Source organism: Phoca vitulina, unplaced genomic scaffold, assembly GCF_004348235.1.
Source record: "Phoca vitulina isolate PV1807 unplaced genomic scaffold, GSC_HSeal_1.0 scaffold9, whole genome shotgun sequence".
Lineage (NCBI taxonomy): Eukaryota > Metazoa > Chordata > Mammalia > Carnivora > Phocidae > Phoca > Phoca vitulina.
In genome coordinates, this window is record NW_022589712.1 from 57422498 (window position 1) to 57442811 (window position 20314).

Consider the following 20314-nt stretch of genomic DNA (forward strand, 5'->3'; position numbering starts at 1 on the left):
GAAGGAAGGAAGGAAGGAAGGAAGGAAGGAAGGAAGGAAGGAAGGAAAGGAAAGGAAAGAAAGAAAAAGAAAGAAAAGATATTAGTGTGTGATTATATTAAAAGTTCTGCTAGAGATTTATTTTTAAAAATAAACTACTAATTTTTTTTTGCTCATTCACTCAACAATAATTTTTGAGACTTTAGTGGTTTATTTATAAAAGAAAAGGAATTATTCCAAAGCTCTTTGTTTTCCAGTTTGAAGTCACTAAGACTTCAGACTAAAACTTCTAAGAATTAAAAACAAAACAAAAAGGTCAGCTCTGGGCATTGGCCTAAATGTAGATATCCTATAGCTATTTACAGCATGGTCATTAGAAATCTTCATAACTGCTTTGTCTCTGAGAAGTTTGGAATCCATCACATTTTTGTGCTTGCCCCAATTTCACTGAAAAAAAAAAAAAATCTCTGTTTTATGTTGATCCAAGTAATAAGGCCTAGGTTTTTAGAACTTCAGCTGGTTCTCTTTCAAAAGTATCCATCATTTAATGAGGGGCTTGTCTTAATACCTTCACTAGGAAATTTGTGCTAGATTGCTAACCTCCACAATTAAGAGGAAAAAACAACGAAAAACCTTTATAGCTTATCTCATTGCTGCCCCCACCTAACAGAAATGGAGAGAAATCACCAGGGAGGATCATTCCCTTAGGGGAAAGACTCAGTGTTTTTATACATGTTCTTCCTTCTACCTGGGATGTTCTTCCTCCCTCCTTTGTCTAGCTAATGTTTATCAGGCATGCATTTGTTTAAACTTTATTTCCTCAGGGAAGTCAGACTGTGTCAGTACTCTGTGCCATCTCTATGAACCCTTCCCATTTCACCAGTGCTGATGTGCAAGGCTCTGCTGGACAGACCTGTGTGTGTCTGCCTTCCTGTCATCACATACCTTGCTGGCTCCCTTTCACTCCCCACCAGCCACACTAGCCACCTTGCCCTTTCTCGAGCATGCGAGGTATATTCTTTTCTCAGAAAACAAGTGTGCCATTGCTGCTCCATCTCCCAGTACACTCTAGTTGCCACAAGTTTGGCCCCTTCACCTCATTCAAGTCTTTACTCATGTCATTTTCTCAGTTTTGTCTTCCCTGAGTATTCTTTTTAAAACTGAGTCTCTCAGTCATGCAGCAAACTCCTTTCCTGATTTGTTTTCCTCCATAGCATCCACCATCTTATATAATTTGCCCCAGACAACAAACTTCAAGAAACCAGGGACTTTTGTCTGTTTCGCTGACTGTTGAATCTCCCCCATATTGGAACAATGCCCAGCTTTTAGCAGGTGCTCAATAAATATTTTCCAGTAAACAATGAATGGATGAAATACATTAGGGACTTTTAAACTTGGATCTATTGACCCAACTTGGGCCCATAGATTAACCTCACGGGTTCAATGAACCTCTTGATTGATTACAAAATATGCACAGGTCTGTATGTATTCTGAAAAATGTGTGGTGAGCTATCACCATTCTGAGGTTTAAGAGATTACAAAGATAATGTGCCTTTCAATACTTAACACATATTAGGTGCTCAAATTAGTACTATAGTAAATGATAAGCACCTATTTATATATCTGTTTCTCATATTAGACTACAAAGTTCTCAAAGAATTTTACATTCATGTTATTTAAGGTAATCTTTGAACTTGTATTATCTCATATTTAAAATTATCATTGAGCTTATATTATCAAGCATAGAGCAGCTAATCTTGCTTAACAAATATTTGAACACTTATATTAACAAAGTCCATAGAGAAAAAAGAGAACGAAGTCAAGTTGGTAGATTGAGTGAGCACACATGTTCATCTCCTCTCCTTCCTAAGACCCCATTGAAACAGGTTAATAAAACAAAACACGTAAGACAATCACAAAAATTAGAATAGGATGTGAAATCATTGAATATGTAATTTTATTAAAATTGTGGAAGATGGAGAGTTACTGATGAACATGATTTCAAGAAATTGGAACCTCTAACCTCCAGAAAGGCTAAAAGATACCTGAGATGCCTAGGACTTCAGAGGCAGGTGGTAATAAGGCAGGGAACTGAAATCTAAATATTATTTGAAAATCCATAGCTAAATAGTCACTTTAAGTTTAAGGACACTCATACGCTGAGAATGAAGAAACAGAAAATTATATTTCCAAGCATTTGGTAACCAAAAGAATGCGGGGGTAGCTATACTTATATCAGACAAATGGACTTTCAGAAAAAATGGACACAGGAGAGAAAGCCGATCATCACATAATGATAAAAAGGTCATTTCATCATGAAGATATAACAATTGTAAATACTAATGGACTCAACACTGCAAGACCTATAAACATCTATAAAGCAAAGTTAATAGCCATAAACACATATACCTAGAAAAAAGAAAGATCTAAAACAAACAACCTAATATTACACCTGACGGTCTATAAAAAGAACAAACTAAGCCAAAACTTAGTAGAACAAATGAAATAATAAAGATTAGGACAGAAATAAATGTAATAGAGAATACAAAAGAAATAGAAAATACTTTAAAAACTAAGATTTGGTTATTTGAAAAGATGAAAATGACAAACCTTTAGCTAGACTAACCAAGGAAAATACGAAGTACTCAAATAAATAAAATTATAAATAAAATGTTACAACAGATACCACAAAAATACAAAGAATCATAAGATATTACTATCAACAATAAACAAGCACCAACAAACTGAACAACCCACAAGTTTTGGATAGTTCCTAGAAACATACAACCTCTCAAGACTGAATAATGAAGAACAGAAAATCTGAACAAACCAATCACAAATATGGAGACTGAATCAGTAATCAAAAACCTCTGAAAGAGTAAAAGTCCAGGGCCAGATGGACTCACTGGTGAATTCTATCCAACAGTTAAAGAAGAATAAACATCAATCTTCAAACTCTCCCAAAAAGTTGAAGAGAAAGAAACATTCCAATTTCATTTTATGAGACCGTAAAATGATATCATCTGATATTTTTATGATACAAAAGCCAGATAAGGACACCACAAGAAAATAAAACTATAGGACAATAGCCTTACAAATATTGATTCAAAAGTTCTCAACAGGGACAACTTGGTGGTGCAGTTGGTTAAGCATCTAACTCCTGGTTTTGGCTCAGGCCGTGATCTCAGGGTCATGAAATCGAGTCTCATATCAGGCTCTGTGCTCAGTGTGCAGTGTGCTTGTGACTCTCTTTCCCTCTGGCCCTCCCCACCACTTGCTCTCTCTCTCTCTCAAATAAATAAATCAATCTTAAGAAAAAGTTCTCAACATATTCTAGCAAATCAAATTAAATAGCACATTAAAAAGATTATACACCATAATCAAGTAAGATTCATTCCTGGGTTGCAAAGATGGTTCAACATGTAAATCGATGAATGTGGTGCATTGCAGTAATAGAATGAAAGATAAAATTCAGATGATTATATCTCAAAAGATACAGAAAACACAGCTGACAAAATTCAATATCCATTCACAATAAAAACTCTCAGTAAATTGAGTATAGAGGAATGGACCTCAACATAATAAAGGGTATATATGAGAAGCTTATAGCTAACATCATACACAACAGTGAAAGTTTGAGTTCTTTTCCTCTAACACCAGGAGTAAGACAAGGGTGCCCACTCTTACCATTTCTATTCAACATAGTACTGGAGTCCTAGCCAGAACAATCATGCAAGAAAAAGAAATAAAAGGCATCTATCAGAAAAGAAGTAAAACGGTCTCTCTTTGCAGATTACTTGATCTTATACAGAGAAAACTTTAAAGACTCAACCAAAAAAAAAAAAAAAAAAAGAAAATCTCACAAACTATTGGAACTAGTAATCAAAATTGCAAGATACAATACTAGCATACAAAAATCACTAACAATGAACTCTGTGAAAAAGAAATAAAGAAACTATCCCACTTATAATGGCACCAAAAAAATAATTTAAAAATTTGGGAATAAATTTAACAATGGAGGTGAAAGACTGTGCACTGAAAACTACAAGGCATTGATTAAAGAATTTGAAGATTCACAAATAGAAAGATATCCTTCAGTGTTCATAATTCAAAAGAACTAATATTGTTAAAATATCCATACCACCCAAAGTGATCAACAGATTCAACCCTATCAAAATTCCAATTGCATGGGGGTGCCTGGGTGGCTCAGTTGGTTGGGCGACTGCCTTCAGCTCAGGTCATGATCCCGGAGTCCCGGGATCAAGTCCCGCATAGGGCTCTCTGCTCAGCAGGGAGTCTGCTTCTCCCTCTGACCCTCCTCCCTCTCATGCTCTCTGTCTCTCATTCTCTCTCTCTCAAATAAATAAATAAAATATTAAAAAAAAAATTCCAATGACATGTTTGTTGGTTGCTTTTTTTTTTTTTTACAGAAATAGAAAAAACAAATCTAAAATATGTATGGGATTACAAAAGACCCTAAATAGTCAAAGCAACCTTGAGAAAGAAGAATAAAGCTAGAGGCATCACACTTCCTGATTTCAACCTAAACTATAATGCTATAGTAATCAAATAGTGTGGCACTGGCATTGGAAAACAAAACAAAACACAAAGATGAATGAAACAGAATGAGAACCCAGAAATAAACCCACACATATATGGTCAATTAATATTTGAAAAGAAGCCAAGAGTACTCAATGGGGAAATACAGTCTTGTCAACAACTGGTATTGGGAAAATTGGGTGTTCACAGACAAAAGAATAAAACTGAACCCCTACCTAACACCACTCACAAAATTTAAATCAAAATGGATTAAAGACATGAATGTAGACCTGAAACCATACATTCCTGGAAGAAAAGAAAAAGGTAAAAATCTCCTCGACATTGCTTTTGGCAATGATTTTTTTAATATGACACCAGAAACACAGGGACAAAACAAAAACAAACAACAAGGGAACACCACACGCCTGTTAGAATGGCTATTATCAAAAAGACAAGAGATAACAAATGGGGGCAAGAATGTGGAGAAAATGGAACACTTGTGCACTCCTTTGGGGAATATAAATTGGTACAGCCACTATGGAAAATATTATTGATGTTCCTTAAAAACTGAAAAATAGAACTATCATATGATCCAGAGATTTCACTTCTGAGTATATATTTGAAGAAAATGAAATCACTATCTGGAAAAGATATCCATACCCCGATGTTCATTGCAGCACTATTTACAATAGCCAAGACATGGAAACAACCTAAGTTAGTCAACAAATGAATAGATAATTGTGTGTGTGTGTGTATTAAATTAGCCATAAAAAAATAAAGAAAACCTGACATTTACAACAACATGGATTTGGAGGGCATTATGCAAAGTAAAATAAGTTAGACCAAAAAAGACAAGGGCTGTATGATCTCCCTTATATGTGAAATCCAAAAATATCAAACTCGTAGAAACCGAGCAAATTGGTTGTTGCCAGGGCCAGAAGTGGAGGAAAAGGGTGAAGGTGGTCAAATGGTACAAGATGGCCATGTTTCAGGAATGTAATAACATACAGCACAATGACCATAGTTAACATCCTGTATTTTATACTTGAAGTTGTTCTCACAACACACACACACACACACGTAACTATGTGAAGCGATGGATGTGTTCAGTAACCTCAGCGTGGTGATCATTTCACAATATATACACATATCTATTCATCACTTTGTATAACCTTAAATTTACACAACGTTATATGTCAGTTTTATCTCAATCAAGCTTGAAAAATTAATACAGCAAAAGTAGCATTTTGGAGATATAAATTAGAAGAACCATATTCAAACAGGCCATGAATTTATTTCAGGTAAGTGGGTCTGTCCTTCAGCTAATCCAGTAAGAATTGTGGGGAGTCAGAGGAAGGCAGTGCAGGAGGGTCTTAGATTTTATGGAAGTTCTTATGGTTAAGATTTAACTTATTAATATGTACATGTGACATATTAAGAGAATATATAAAATATTTAAGATAAAAATAGCTGATCTTTTGCTGGAATACTTGCAGTATAAAAGGGGGTATGGGAGAAAGGAAATTCTGTAATGTAAATATTCTATTCCTATTTTAAGAGAGATTAAAAGACAACAGGGATCAACCCATTTTGACACATGACAGATTTATGTGAATTTTTTCCTTAAAAATAAGTCAATCAAAGGGGGTCAATAGCAGTCCTTTGTTTTGATTGTTGAAGAAGCAGAAAACTACTTGTGGCTACATCCAGGACAGAGCAGAGGGAGGAATCTTGATTATCTCTTCCATCTAAGATGTACAATCCAATTAAGGGCAATAAACTTAGCCATTGGTACTAACCTCCACAGAATCTTTGACGCAGAACTCTCTGCAAGAATACACACTCGTTTCCTGGGAATAGATTAATGTAAATTCATAAATTGCTAATTAGCAGTTAACATTTAATAAATAGAGAAGGTACTATATTTTCTCTTAATCCTTATACTTAGGTGTATTCTAACTGTTCTATCTGTTCAGAAATTTAATGCCATAATTTATGGACTTTTCTGAAAAAAAAAAAAAAAGAAATCTCCTTTAACTAGTCATGACTAATAAACTATTTTTCATGGTTATATTTTCTTTCTGGACCATCTGCCTACGAAACAGGAATTCAAAATAGTAAGACCATCTCCAAAATCTCAGTTTGAGTTCAAAATAGTAGGACCATCTCCAAAATCTCGCATTCACCTTTAAACCTGAATGTCCAAAATTAAATACATCATCTTCCCACAGCTTGCCCTCCTCCCTCACCACCAGGTCTGTTCAGACTGCTTTCCGTAGAGGTCTCCAAAAACTAATCCATTCATGTCCCACCTCTAACTCCATTCTGTCACTTTGCTACAACTATTCTCCCAACTTTAGTTCTTATGCATTGGTATCTAAAAAATCGTAACAGCTTAAAACCGATCTCCTTTACTCAAAGAGTTGTCCTCTTTGACAAGCCCTACAGATGACTCTAAAGCAATCTCAATTTTAAAACCACTGCCTTTGAATATTACAAGCTTTGAAAGATAGAAGACACCATAGCATTCATTTAGTATGATTTTCTTTTTTCACCAATAAAGAAACTAGAGGTTTCAATATGGTTGCCCTTTTGAAGTTCTTATAATTAACAAGTGGCAAAGCAAAAACCAAAGTCAGGATATCCTGATTTTCAGTTAAAATCTTCCATTGCATCTTAGTGAGAGATTTTTACTTGTAGCACTTGTCACATTTTGACTGTCAATAGCATATAAGTTTTGTTTCAAACAGAATCAAAAGTGTATATACATGTATAAACTTATCTAAATACACTGAAATGACAATTGCTCTTGTAAGGACACGTGCAGAGAATTGGATCTCAGCAGGCTAGCAAATCCAGCTGGAGTAGGGCAACGACAAGTGAGGTTCACAAAAGAAACATGTTAAGGACACATTGAACCAGCATGGTTGATGAGGCATGATTATAGAGTGCTGAGACATAATCATAGCATAAAGAACAGGCTGGAGTACGAGAATCAGAAACATGAACAAGGGCTCTGCAAACATCTGCTTTAATGCAACTCAAGATTACTATTCCTGGGGCGCCTGGGTGGCTCAGTTGTTAAGCATCTGCCTTCAGCTCAGGTCATGATCCCAGGGTCCTGGGATCGAGCCCCACATCGGGCTCCCTGCTCCGCGGGAAGCCTGCTTCTCCCTCTCCCACTCCCCCTGCTTGTGTTCCCCCTCTCGCTGTATCTCTCTCTCTGTCAAATAAATAAAATCTTAAAAAAAAAAAAAAAAAAAAAAGATTACTATTCCCATTTACCCAGGGTAGGAAAACCAACTGGTCGCACTTTATCACACTTAAACGACAATTCTGAAACATGACAAGGCAAAGAAAATGCATAGGTGTGTATGTGTGTTCAAATGTACAGAAATACCCAGAAAACAAATTTTCAAAAATATGTTTTATATATATATATATATATACACACACACACACACACAGATACACATATATATACACACACACACAGATCTAAATACATCTGTATATACATATCTACATATGTATATACAGATGTATTTATACACATGGCATTTTAGTATTCCCAAAGCCATGAGATATCTTTTAATACTTTGGTACGTTTAGGAAAAAATTAATTATTATAGTCTCCTCTTGGAGGTTTATATGTATTTTCATGCACAAATTATCCTTAAGGTGTCCTACAGAAAATAAAACCTGTCTTAAGCCTTCATTACCCATTCTTATTTGAAGGAAGATTTTATTTTTAATTTACAGCAAGTGTTTCATCTGCCACTAGGGACAGACACCCACCTCTTACTCTCTTGAGCTCTGAGTCCCCATTGCCTATTCTGCCGTGGGAAGAGAAGCAAGAACTACGTATGCCAAGCAGCACTAACAATCCTGTGGAAAAGAAATGACAGGTTGGAGAGATTTTATGTAAAAATCCTCCTTTTGCCTGTTCTTGAAACAAAGAGAAATCTGGAAAGATGGTGCTCACCTTCCTGCAAGGTGACAATGAACTCTTCCCCATTAGTAGCTGCTGTTTTGCAGAGGCAAGTCCTCTTCTTTTTGCCACAGTGCCCACCACAGCCTGACCCACTCCATTATTTTATCTGCTCGCCCCTGTAAGTTTCAGGATTTGTTATCCTTGCTGTGGGACCTAGAGGGAAAAGACTCATCCACTTCAGATGACAAGAAATTGTCAGTGATTTAGGTGGAGATTTGTCATTAATTACTTTGCAGCTTAGTGAATTTTACTTTTGCTTAAACTATGTGCTGATGATAGCAGTAGGTCAGAATGCAAATAGTCATGTTATTCTTCACCTGCATGCCCACTCCCATCTTCTCTGATTTTAGATGAAAATAATAAAGGAACTATTGATAATTTGTAGCCTGAAATATACATGTAAATCAAAACACTTTCCCCTATGTTCTAATAAGATGATTTAAAAATCATATCATCTCTGCTCTTTGGAAACCTACTTTCGTTAATTAATATTACAGGCAATGTTATTCCTATCAACGCCTTGTACATGAGGGAATCAGATTGCCATTTGCTTTTATTCTATTTAAACATCTATGAGGAGCAAGAGTAGAATAATAAATATGCTAAACTTCTTGTTTGAATTGCTATTTAATACAATGCCTGGATTTTATTGTTTGAAGAGTATTCCTTTGGCAATAAAATAATTATTATTTAAAACGAAATAGAGAAAGTGTGGGAATAATACCCTGTATTCAGTTTTTCTCTCCTCTGGTTTCTAAAAGCTGCCTTTCTTCTTCCTTCTGGGCATGAAAAGAGGATAAGCCACTCTGACTTTCTCCTTCTGCTCATTTTTTTCTTCTGGCTATGTCAGTTCCTGAAGGGAATAGAAAGTGTCAAGAAGCTTAGAAAGCAGCTTATGTGTTATCTGGGCTGGTTTTTCCATTCTCTGCATGCTCAACAGGGAACCATGGAATAACTGTCATCGTGCTCAGTACTGTTGGGGCCTTTTTGGACAAAGAAGATGATAATAGGGAACAGTCTTTAAAACTCTCCGTGTGTAGATGGTTTTAGATCCACAGAAGAATTGCAAAAATAGTACACAGAGTTTCTACATCCTTTTCAACCTGCTTCCCTTATGCCAACAATTTACATAACCATAGAATATTTATCAAAATTAAGAAATTAACACCAATATAATGCCATTTAAACTAAAATACAGAATTTATGTGAATTTCATCATTTTTTTTCTACTACTGTACTTTTTCTTCTCCAGAGCCAATTTGGGTCCCGCACTGCATTTGTTGGCATGTCTCCCTAGTCTCCTCCGTTCTAGGAGAGGGCCTCCGTATTTTCTTGTCCTTCAAAAACTTGACACTTCTGAAAAGACTGGTCATTTTGTAGAATGTCCCTCAGTCTGGATTTGCCTGATACTTTCTCTTGATTAAATTGAGGTTATGCATTATTAGGAATGATATCTCAGAGATCATATGACTTTCTCAGTGCATCATATCAGGGATACATGATGTCCATATGTCCTGTTACTGGTGCTGTTAACCTTGACCACTTAGCAAGAGTGGTGTTTGCTAGGATTCTGTACAGTTACTTTTCCCCTTTTTAATTACTAAATATTCTTTAGGTGATATCTTGAGACTATACAAATATCCTGTTTCTACTTAAACTTTTATCCACTAATTTTGGCATCCATGGCTGGATTGGTGATTTTCCATTTACTGCTTTCCTTCCACCACTAATATTTGAAATTCCTTTGTGAGGGGATATTTGTCTATTTTCCTCTACTTATTGGTTTATTCTATTATTTATTATATCATATAGACTCATTAATTTCTACTTAATTTTGGGGGTTAGAATTCAATACCATTTTTATTTATTTTGTTGTTCAAGTTCTGTCTTTGGACATTGAGAGCTCTTTCAGGATGGCTTACATGCCCTTTTAATCAAGGTAAAAGAGACAGGAGAAAGGGAGTTGGAGGAAGTTTCAATTTTAAATCAGATAGAGTAGATCTCACTAAAAAGGTGATTTGGGGGGCAGGGGAAGATTTGAAGAAGGAGAGGAACAAGGCTTGGAAAAAGCTGGGAACTCAGAGTCCCTAGGAGAGATAAGAATCAGTGTGAGATCTCTAAGGTCCTGAGGTCAGTATGCCTGCAGCAGAGTAAGATTGGGCAAAAGTAGCAGAACTGAAGACAGAGGGATGAAGTAGACTGTTTTGATTTAATTCTGTGGAGACAAAGAGCTTAAGTAAACAAATGGATGTCAAAATTTAAGAGGAAGGAAGGAAGGTAGGAAGGAAGGAAGGAAAGAAAGAATTAAAGAAGGAAGGGAGGAAGGAAGGAAAGGAAGGAAAAGAAAGGAAGAAAAGAAAGAAAGAAAGAAAGGAAGGAAGAAAGAAAGAAAGAAACAGCGAGAGAGAGAAAGGGGAGAAGGAGAGAGAAAGAGAAGGAGGGGGGGAAGTGGGAAAGTGTTAAAATAAAATAAAAGGTAGATCAGGCTTGAAAATCTCCCAAACAGAGAAAACCATTTAAGCCACGTAAGCAAAATTAAATCTAATTTATTTCATGAACAAGTAAAACTTAACAGGTTATTTCTTCCAAATGCTGCTGACAATCATTAAAAAAAAGTACATCATCTTCTTTAAAGTGGTATAAGATAATCACTTTTAACCAATCCTCTAATGTCTGGAACCCCCATTCTAATAAACAATCATTGTAACAATTGGTTACAATCAAATCAATGTAACTAATCAATGTTAAACGATTTCCTCATTTTCACTTTATAAGCCATCCTGTAACGTTAAGCCTCTGAGCTTCATATCAGTTTTGAATTTGAAGGCTCCCAGTTTATGAACTGTTCTTATATGCACAATAGACTCTTACTAAGTACTATTTTACTGATCCGGTTTTAAAATTTACTGTTTCTGGATTTTTGACAGAGGGAAAGACAGATGAGGAAGGGAACAAGGGAAGCAGGGAGGGAGAGAGGAACACAGGAAGTAAAGAAGGAGGCAAAGAAGGAAGGAAAGAAGGAAGGAAAGAAAGGAAGAACAAATGTACTACTTAAAAGAGATTTAATATATATTAATATAAAATAATCTCAAGTAAAATCTAAACTCAAACAGGATTGTATTTTTGTAACATATTAATAAAATATAATATTTAAAAGAGGTAAACTTCATTTTGAGTTTATTTTGTACCAAGCATTTTCATGAAGCATTTTCTACACATGTTCTCATTTAATCCATGCAATGTAAGTAGAAAATCTTCATGGCATTGTTTTAAAACATCCATAATTTGGAAATTGGTGACTGATGACTCTATGTCTATTCGATGTCACACTAGAGTATTGTCTAACAAGACTAGCCAAGAGTTCTGTAATTGTCTAATGCTATATACATTTTATTTTATTTTACTTTACTCTATTTTATTTTATTTACTAATTACTATTGATCGAGGATTTAAATACTCTGTAAGGAAGCTATTGATTTGTATTAAATAGATAGCACTGTAAGTATTTCATGCAAAATAACAACGCACATTGATTTTGAGATGTAAATAGAGATACAAGGATGATAAAGATGTCATCCCAAAGTTTTATTTTTTAACCAGTTTTATATATGATTAGAAATCTTATTCCAGCATCCATCTTTCTGAATAGAAAAGAAATACTTTGAATAGAAATACTTTGTTTTTCTTAAACTTTTAAAAGCAATCTTACCATTCTGCAGGTTTCTCATTAAGAAGCTTAATACATTTTGACAAGTGTTTTTTCTACAACTCTATGAGAATCATGCCTTCAACTTTTTGAAAAGTATACTTTGACAATTTAAAATGCCATGCCCCCGAAGAACCTAGGTGATAGGAGAAACTCTCAAATGGCTGCAGCTGGACGATAAAGACTCTGGAATTGTTCTTGAATACTTATTGTTCTTATGAATACTTCTGTGGACCAAAATTTGGGAAGAGTGGGGTCTACAGAAAAAGAGAAGATCAAGAGGCATAGGGAGGATAGAGACAAGAGGTGGAAAGAGTCTTGACATTATTCAAGTACTTGAGTCCAGTCTTTCCTTAAAGCTCGGTCAGATTTCATTGTTGACTTCCATTAGACAGACGAGGAATCATTATTTTAGCATCGCTATTTCTCAGGCTAATTTAAGTGGTTGTGTTATTTGGTTATTTGTTTGTAATGCAACTCCAAATATGAGAAATTAAAATATTTCAACTATAACAGATCTCAAACCTATAGCTGGCTATCTGGTGCATCCAAGAAAGGATTCCTTTATAGTGGGGTGACAGACACCAGTCTTTTTGCTATTGCCTATTTTTTCTAAGGCACATGCTAGAAAATCACAGGAACTGAAGATTTAATGTGATTGGTGGAAAATAGCAGGTTACCAGCTCATATATCAAGTATCTGCTCTAAGGACTTGGAAAATACTAGTAAACTAAACTGATAAAAATAAATATTTCACTTCAACAAGAAGCTTGTATTTTGGTAAAGAGTTGTTCTTAATGGAATCTTACCCTCTTCGGTATGGCCCGCATAAGAGTAATTAAGTACAAGTAGAAGCTACTTGTACTCCTCTGACTCCACAGTACAAGCTAACTTAGTAAAAGGAGACCCTTTTGTCTGCCTTCAGATATATGTGAGACAGTGTGAGATTTCCAAGATCAGGAAAGACATTATGGGAAGGGGTGGGGGGTGTGGATTCTAAGTTTGAAAACAACACAATTGCTGTGAATCCTTTCCAGGAGACAAATGACAATACATTTAAAGACAGAAAGACTGAGTCTCCACACCTGTTACTACGAAACAGAGCCAAATAATGGGGCCAAATTAAACAGCAGGGTTTCACAAGATTTCTGAATTGTGGTTACCAGCAAATGGACATAAATCCTTAAGCAAACTTTTAAGGATTATAAAGTTTAAAATTAATTGATATAGTTTATATCATTTTTGAATGATTGCTATTCTATAGGAGCACCCTGAATTTACCAAAAGCTTTAATTAAAATATGGACATGATTCATATCTTTGAGGAGCTCATAATTAGGTTATGTAAAGCAGTGAGGAAATAAATAACAGAACAGAGTAGAGAAGAAAAAAAGTCTGGAGGGATGAGCAAAATCATAGATACTGCAACTGCCAAAGGGCCTAGATTTACTCTAAGCCTGAATCTATACACTTGACATTCAGAGTAAAGCCAAATCGCACTTTAATGAGACTATTTTATCATCAGCTTCTGCTTTTCCTCACTTAAGTAGCTAGCTGGTAAGAGCAGTATGTTAATAATCTACTTTCAAAGCAAACTTTGAAATAAAAACTAAAAAACATTTCCTTATTCGTGCATCATTACATTTATATAGCAGAATATTTTTAATCAGTGTCTATGCTTTCTACTATGAATATATATTTCAAATAGTGCCTTGGTGCCTTGTAGAAAAAAGACACATAATACATTCAAGAATAATATAGAGCCAGGAATAAATAAAGATATTCCAATGAAAGTGGAAGCCAGAACCACAAAGGAGCCATGGAGTTCAGTACAGTCTTATAGCTGAAAGAGAGCAGAGAGAGAGAGAAACACACACACAAAAGATCCCCACTCTCTGGTGTTCTTTGTTCTCATTGCTCTTTAATGTACCAAAACACCAAATTTCATTGATTCAGTAAACATGTATTAAGAACGTACTATATACCAGGCACTCTTGTAAGTATTAGCAAATGCAGTGTCTGCTGAAGTATTTGTCTTCTGAAACAAACAAAACCTGCGTGACCATGCATTGAAACAAAGATTATGTTAAATCAGGCTTTACCTACATGATGAGGCTATGACTCCTAATTCAAACTAACATCTAATTCTAAAGGCATAAATATTCCTCGCAATAATATGTTCAGAAAACTGCAGCATATGACATAAATTGATAGCATGCCATGCTAAAATTTACTATAAGAGCAGATTAAGTGATGATTGCCACAAGATGGGAATCAGAGGAAGCAGGAGAAGGATATTAGTCTCCTGCAGGATCAGGTCATTAATTCAAGAGTAAGACATAGAGAATTCAAATACCATCCAGGCTAACACTAGTGGCCAACAATGTTCACTCTGAGATTATAGAGAGTAACACGTGTGGAGAGATTACTGTAAAACAGCCATTTGCCACAACAGCAATTTTTCCAAGTTATAGATTGGGGGGGTTATCTGGTTTAATTAGAGGGATACTGAAAGATGGCAGTAACAATAGGAAAGGTCCCAGAAAGCAGAGAAGAGTGTGAAGAGGTCAAGGTTTCTAAATAAAATCTGCATCATGGCCAGGTTCCAAACGACATGGAAAACAATTCCGAGGACATAGTGGGTACCTCATAAACTTGTTGAATTAGTGAATAAATTAATGATGTCATCATTCACCTTTGTAAGTAATCCATTACACTCAATCTTTTTTTTTTTTTTTTGAGCCTATGTTGCTTTGGTACCTACAGTATTCAAAGTATTTTGATAGGTTCTATTGATGACACAAAGTAAAATGGATACAACTCTGACCTCAGAGAGTACCGAGTTCAGCCAGAGAGCTTATGATTTCTAAGTAGGCACAATAAATGCAAATAACTGACAGGTATAAGATTCAAAGGAGGGAGAAATCACTTGAGGCCAAAAGGGAATGTGAAAGCTATCATGTGATTATGAGCAAGAGAGCGAGTGAGACGGAATAGGCAGATATACACTGGCATCTCTGGGTTCTAGTATAGGGCTGTGGTTGGGCAGAACATAAAGTATAGAAACAATGGGTAGAGTCATAGAAAAAGCTTTCACAAGCTACAATGGAGTCAAATTCTGAAGCGTCTTGTAAATGATTCTTAATTTTTACTTAAATGGTATGAAGGATCTGAAGGGCTATGAACAGTAGAGTCAGATCCAAGTGGCTTCATAAGGTCACTCTGACAATCACTAGCAGGTTAGGTAGAAAAGAAAGAAACTGGATGCATATAAATTAATTTGATGTCTACTACAAAGGTCCAGATTAATAAACTTTTAAAAAATTATTATTTTTCATAAGTTTCAATGTAGGAGAATGTAATTTCATATAAAATAATACTCAGGTTCACATAAACTGGATATTTTATAGTAAACTCTAAAAAGTCAAATATTGAGTGTTTTAGAAATGTCAGAAGAGGTAATAAAAAATCAACGTAATATTAGTTATCCTACTTTACATTATAGCAAATTCATAACCACTAAAAGCTTTGAAAGTTCTTTAAGGAACATTATAATAGAGTTTTTAATGGAAAAAAAGAAGGTCAGTTTCACAGCAAGAGAGGTCTCCAACAAATGATAGGAGAAATTCACAGTTCACTGCCTTTTCTGGAGTGCATCTTCTGCTTCTGTTTCTTGCTTGAGTTTGGGGCCGATAACAATGACAGGTGGAGATGGCAAAGGTCAAATTGCTGTGGAGGTGATGAACTAAATCATTATAGAGAAAAAAAAATGATAGAAAAAGCATGAGCAGATTTCTCCAGGGACAGAAATCTTAAAATAAAAACTATTTGCAGCTGTCCTACAAAAACCCAGATTTCTGTTCTCATAATGTTGCAATCAATTCTTGATTATCTACGCTAATTGGGGAAGCAGGGCCACATTAATCTCAAATTCATTTGTATGTGGTGACTGACTCAAGGACACTTGATAATATTCATGGCCTGTTGAAATTCTCCAAGGACCATGTTCTAATGATCTAATACCAGTATTCTAACACCAATTCTTAGGAGTCTTCAAGTGCCCTTGAGAAAACTGTGAAAAGGAGTGAACAAACAGAAAAATGAGTATTCCATTTTACTTCATTAACTGTAGAGAACAGGATGGGCATGGCAACATCAACCAAAATACAATTTTCACAGGGCTGTCCTGGAATACACTACCTAGGCAAAGTTATGAATTCAGTTCTCTAACGAAACAGCTGTTCTTCTAAAAACTTACAGAAAATAAAATCTAAATCAACCTACTGTATGATGAAGCACTGTACAACTACATCAATTCAAAATCTGACTCCAGAGACCAACAAATTCTGCCTTTCATCATATTCAGATGAGTTAAACTTCCAGGAATTAATCCAAAAGCACTTCTCTCTCTCTCCATATGCGCACGTGTGTGTATTATTTACAAGTCAATTTGCTGAAATTCCTCTAGTGTTCATCATTAACCAGTTTGTAACCAGACATTTCCTTAGCAACTGCCTTATCAGTTACAGGATTTATTAGTCAAAGCAGACTCACATAGAAACGTTTTCGGCTTAGCCTGGTTTCTTATAATTGGTCTATGTTTGTAAACAGATAATCTGCAATAGCTGAACATTTGTGTTACAGACCTTCCGTAGCTACCTTGGACCTGAATCCATGCGATGTTTCAAGTGTGAGGCTGATTACTTGGTGACGTTTTCTTACTGTATCAGTGAAATCCATACTGTCATGACAGTTCTTGCCAGGAATTTCTCAACAAAATGGAATTCTTTTCAGTATTTCAATAAATATCGATATGCCCCCCCCAAAAAAGTCAATTTGCAATTCTGATGAAAGTTATAGACCCTAATTAAAAAAATGTGTCAAATGTGCCTTATAATTTGCATGCAGTTTGAGGAGTTCTGCAATCCCCTAAAAGTCACTCCAGTCCAACAGCGAAGTTTTTTGTTTCAGGCACAAGGCCTTCAATCCCAGTCAATGCTACCCAGTAGTTAGTAATGCCTTGTGTTACTGAGAGTTAACTGTTCTGTAAGTTTGTCTATGTTCCAGTGTGGATGACCGGGAAGTGAAAACAATCATAGTCCTACTCATAATTATAAAAACAACATCAATGCTAATACCAGTAACTGAAGATTTTATTTACATTACTTATTTTAAAACAAGCCTCTTCTTTAAAATAACTAGGAGAAACGCATCATTTGTTTTTATAAGTGCTGATAAAATAGGAAACTGTAAGGTTTTTAACAGCTACTTAATCCAAGATTGTAAACTTAGTCTAAATGTTCCCTTAGAATATGAAGTTCTTAATACCGAACCTGTGTTGGGGCGTCTGTGTGGCTCAGTTGTTAAGCGTCTGCCTTCGGCTCAGGTCATGATACCAGGGTCATAGGATCAAGTTCCACATCGGGCTCCTTGCTCAGCAGGGAACCTACTTCCTTTGCCTGCTTCTCCCCCGTTTGTGCTCTTTCTCTCTGTCAAATAAATAAACAAAATCTTAAATTAAAAACAAACAAAAAAACAAAAACGAACCTGTGTTAACTAAAGCAGAGCTTTGTCCAGGATGTAGTTCTTTAAAAGCCTTGCACTACTTTTCTTCTGATTTTAGGTACTATAGGGGCCAAGGCTGCCCCAGAATGTTCCACTTTGGCAAATTGATTATTTAAAATAAAAGTTACTTAAGAGGCAGCCTATACAAGAAAGGTAATCAGCCCCTCCTCTGTCCCCTGAAAGCAGAAAATAAATCTCCCATGTAAAATGTGTCCTCCCTGTACCAGGGAGTAAAGAGACAATCTTATCACCAGAGATGGGAAATTTAGAGCCAAGTAACCCTTGTTACTTTTTACAAATTTACCACGCCAGCCCAAATTCTGTTTAGACTCCTTAATAATTGGAGCTCCCAAAGTTTCTTTGTCCTGTCAATTCCTCACAGATTTATTATAGCTTTGTCTAAAAATATAAAAACTGCCTGCCTTGGTCATTTGTTTGGGTTTTAATTTCATTATTGGGCCTCCATGTGCATGTAACAAAATTGTTGTTGTTTTTTTTTCTCCTGTTAGTTCGTCTTATTTAAATTTAATTCTTAGTCCAACTGGAAGAACTTGAAAGTGCAGAAGAATTTTTCCTTCCCTTCAATACTTTATCAATTTTATATCAGTCATTTCTCTAATCTATGTGTGGCTGGGTGATACACCAGTATCTCTCTACCCAAAGTAGAGTGCTCTTTGGGGTCATCCCAACACTCATATACACCTTACTCTAGTTCCTTGATGATGACTTCCTTCCTTGACCCATCTTTATAAAGCATACTTCTCAAGACTGTACCTTTGGTTTTCTTCTCTTTCCCCCTTTCTCCCATATGTGGTGCAAAAAAAAAAAAAAAAAAAAAAAAGAAAAGAAAAGAAAAAAGAATGAAACAACAAAAAACATTGACTCTATTTTCTTAAAAACTGTGTGAATTATTTTCTCCTTTGTGATCCCCACTATCTATTTTAAGCATTCATTACCTCTCCATCAGACCAATGCACTAGCCCTCCACTGGTGCCCGAAGGTATGCACCTCTCCCTACTCCAGCCTTCAAATCACTCCTTTGCACAAGAGCACTCATTAGGACAGAACAAATTCCAGAGGTTATTCCGCACCTTGAAAAATTTGGACCTAATCTTCCTTTCTATATGTATTGTCAATCCTCTTGACATCCACCAAACTTCCTTCTCAGAACATGTGTTTTCATACCTTTGCTTCTACTTAGGATGCACAATCTCTTCCCTCTATCTTGCTTTTCTTTCATAACCAATTTTTTCATGACCACTTCTTTTATTCCCTCACCTATAATTTCCTAGGTCATAGTATTTACTATTTTCTCAGGGGCCACAGGACTATAATTAATTTTCCATTTCTATTTTCGTTTGCATTAAATTTGCTTAGAATTCCTTGAAAAAGCTTTGCTTTTGGAAAAGGCTACCCTTTTATAAATGTTTAAATTTGCACCATTAAATCTATATTCGCTGTTTCATGCTGTTTTCATTCCCAACTTACCTCTTTCCATCCCACTTTTGGTCATCTTTTTCCATTTCAGAATAATTCAGGAATCACTCACTTATAATGTTTTTCTTCCCTAATGTTTGAGGGAGGAAAGTTCCATTGCAGTGAGGATGAATATGGTCAAATTGTTTTGTGAGCAGACAGAGTTGTGTTTGAATTTTGCATCCGATGTTGCCTAGCTGTGTGGTCTTAAGTTACCACTCTTATCAAAATTGCCTCATTTATAATAGTTACTATAGTGCTTGTCATTCAGGAATTTTTAAAGCTAAATGCATGAATGTATGTTAACTGTTCAGCCAGTAAAAGACATTGAAACATGTCACATCTCTTCTTCCTCTTGTTTATGTCTCAGCACAAGTAAAGAAATGGGTAAACTTAATTATAAACCACATAGAGCAAAATTCCCACACCAGGCTTTAATTATAGCATTAAGAATATTATTTTATGATTCATACTTAATGATGTCAATATCCCAAGTGTCCTGCTTGTGAAAACAAGGCGATACAGTGAAAGAAGCCTGAGTTCCAATCCCAGCTGTGTCACTCCCATGTTGTATGACTCTGGGCAAGTTAATTAAACTGAGTTGCAGTTTACATATCTGCAAACACTGTAATAATGCTTACCCCTCAAAGGATTGTTTGAGGATTAAATGAGTTTGATGCATAGTTATACCAATGCATGTTGTTAAATAACAAAAATTCAACTGAGTACATTTTAAAGGTCTAATTGGCATTATTAAATGATTCATGAATTAGGCAGTACCCCATCTAGCAGGTAGAGGGGAGCTCTGGGGTGTTGTACAAAATGGAGGGTTTTTAGAGAAGGAGGGTGGAACAAGAAAGTTATTAGCAAAAGAAAAGGATTGTTCTAGTCAACGCCCCTAGGAAAAGCAAGAGGTCTGATCATGCAGATGACCTCATCTTCCTTTTGGGGGATGGATAGGGCCCACATGGTAGACTGTGGCACTGACCTAAAAACTCCTGACTGACTGGTTAAGACTACATTTCTGAGGGAAGTTGGAACAGCAATTAGATTATG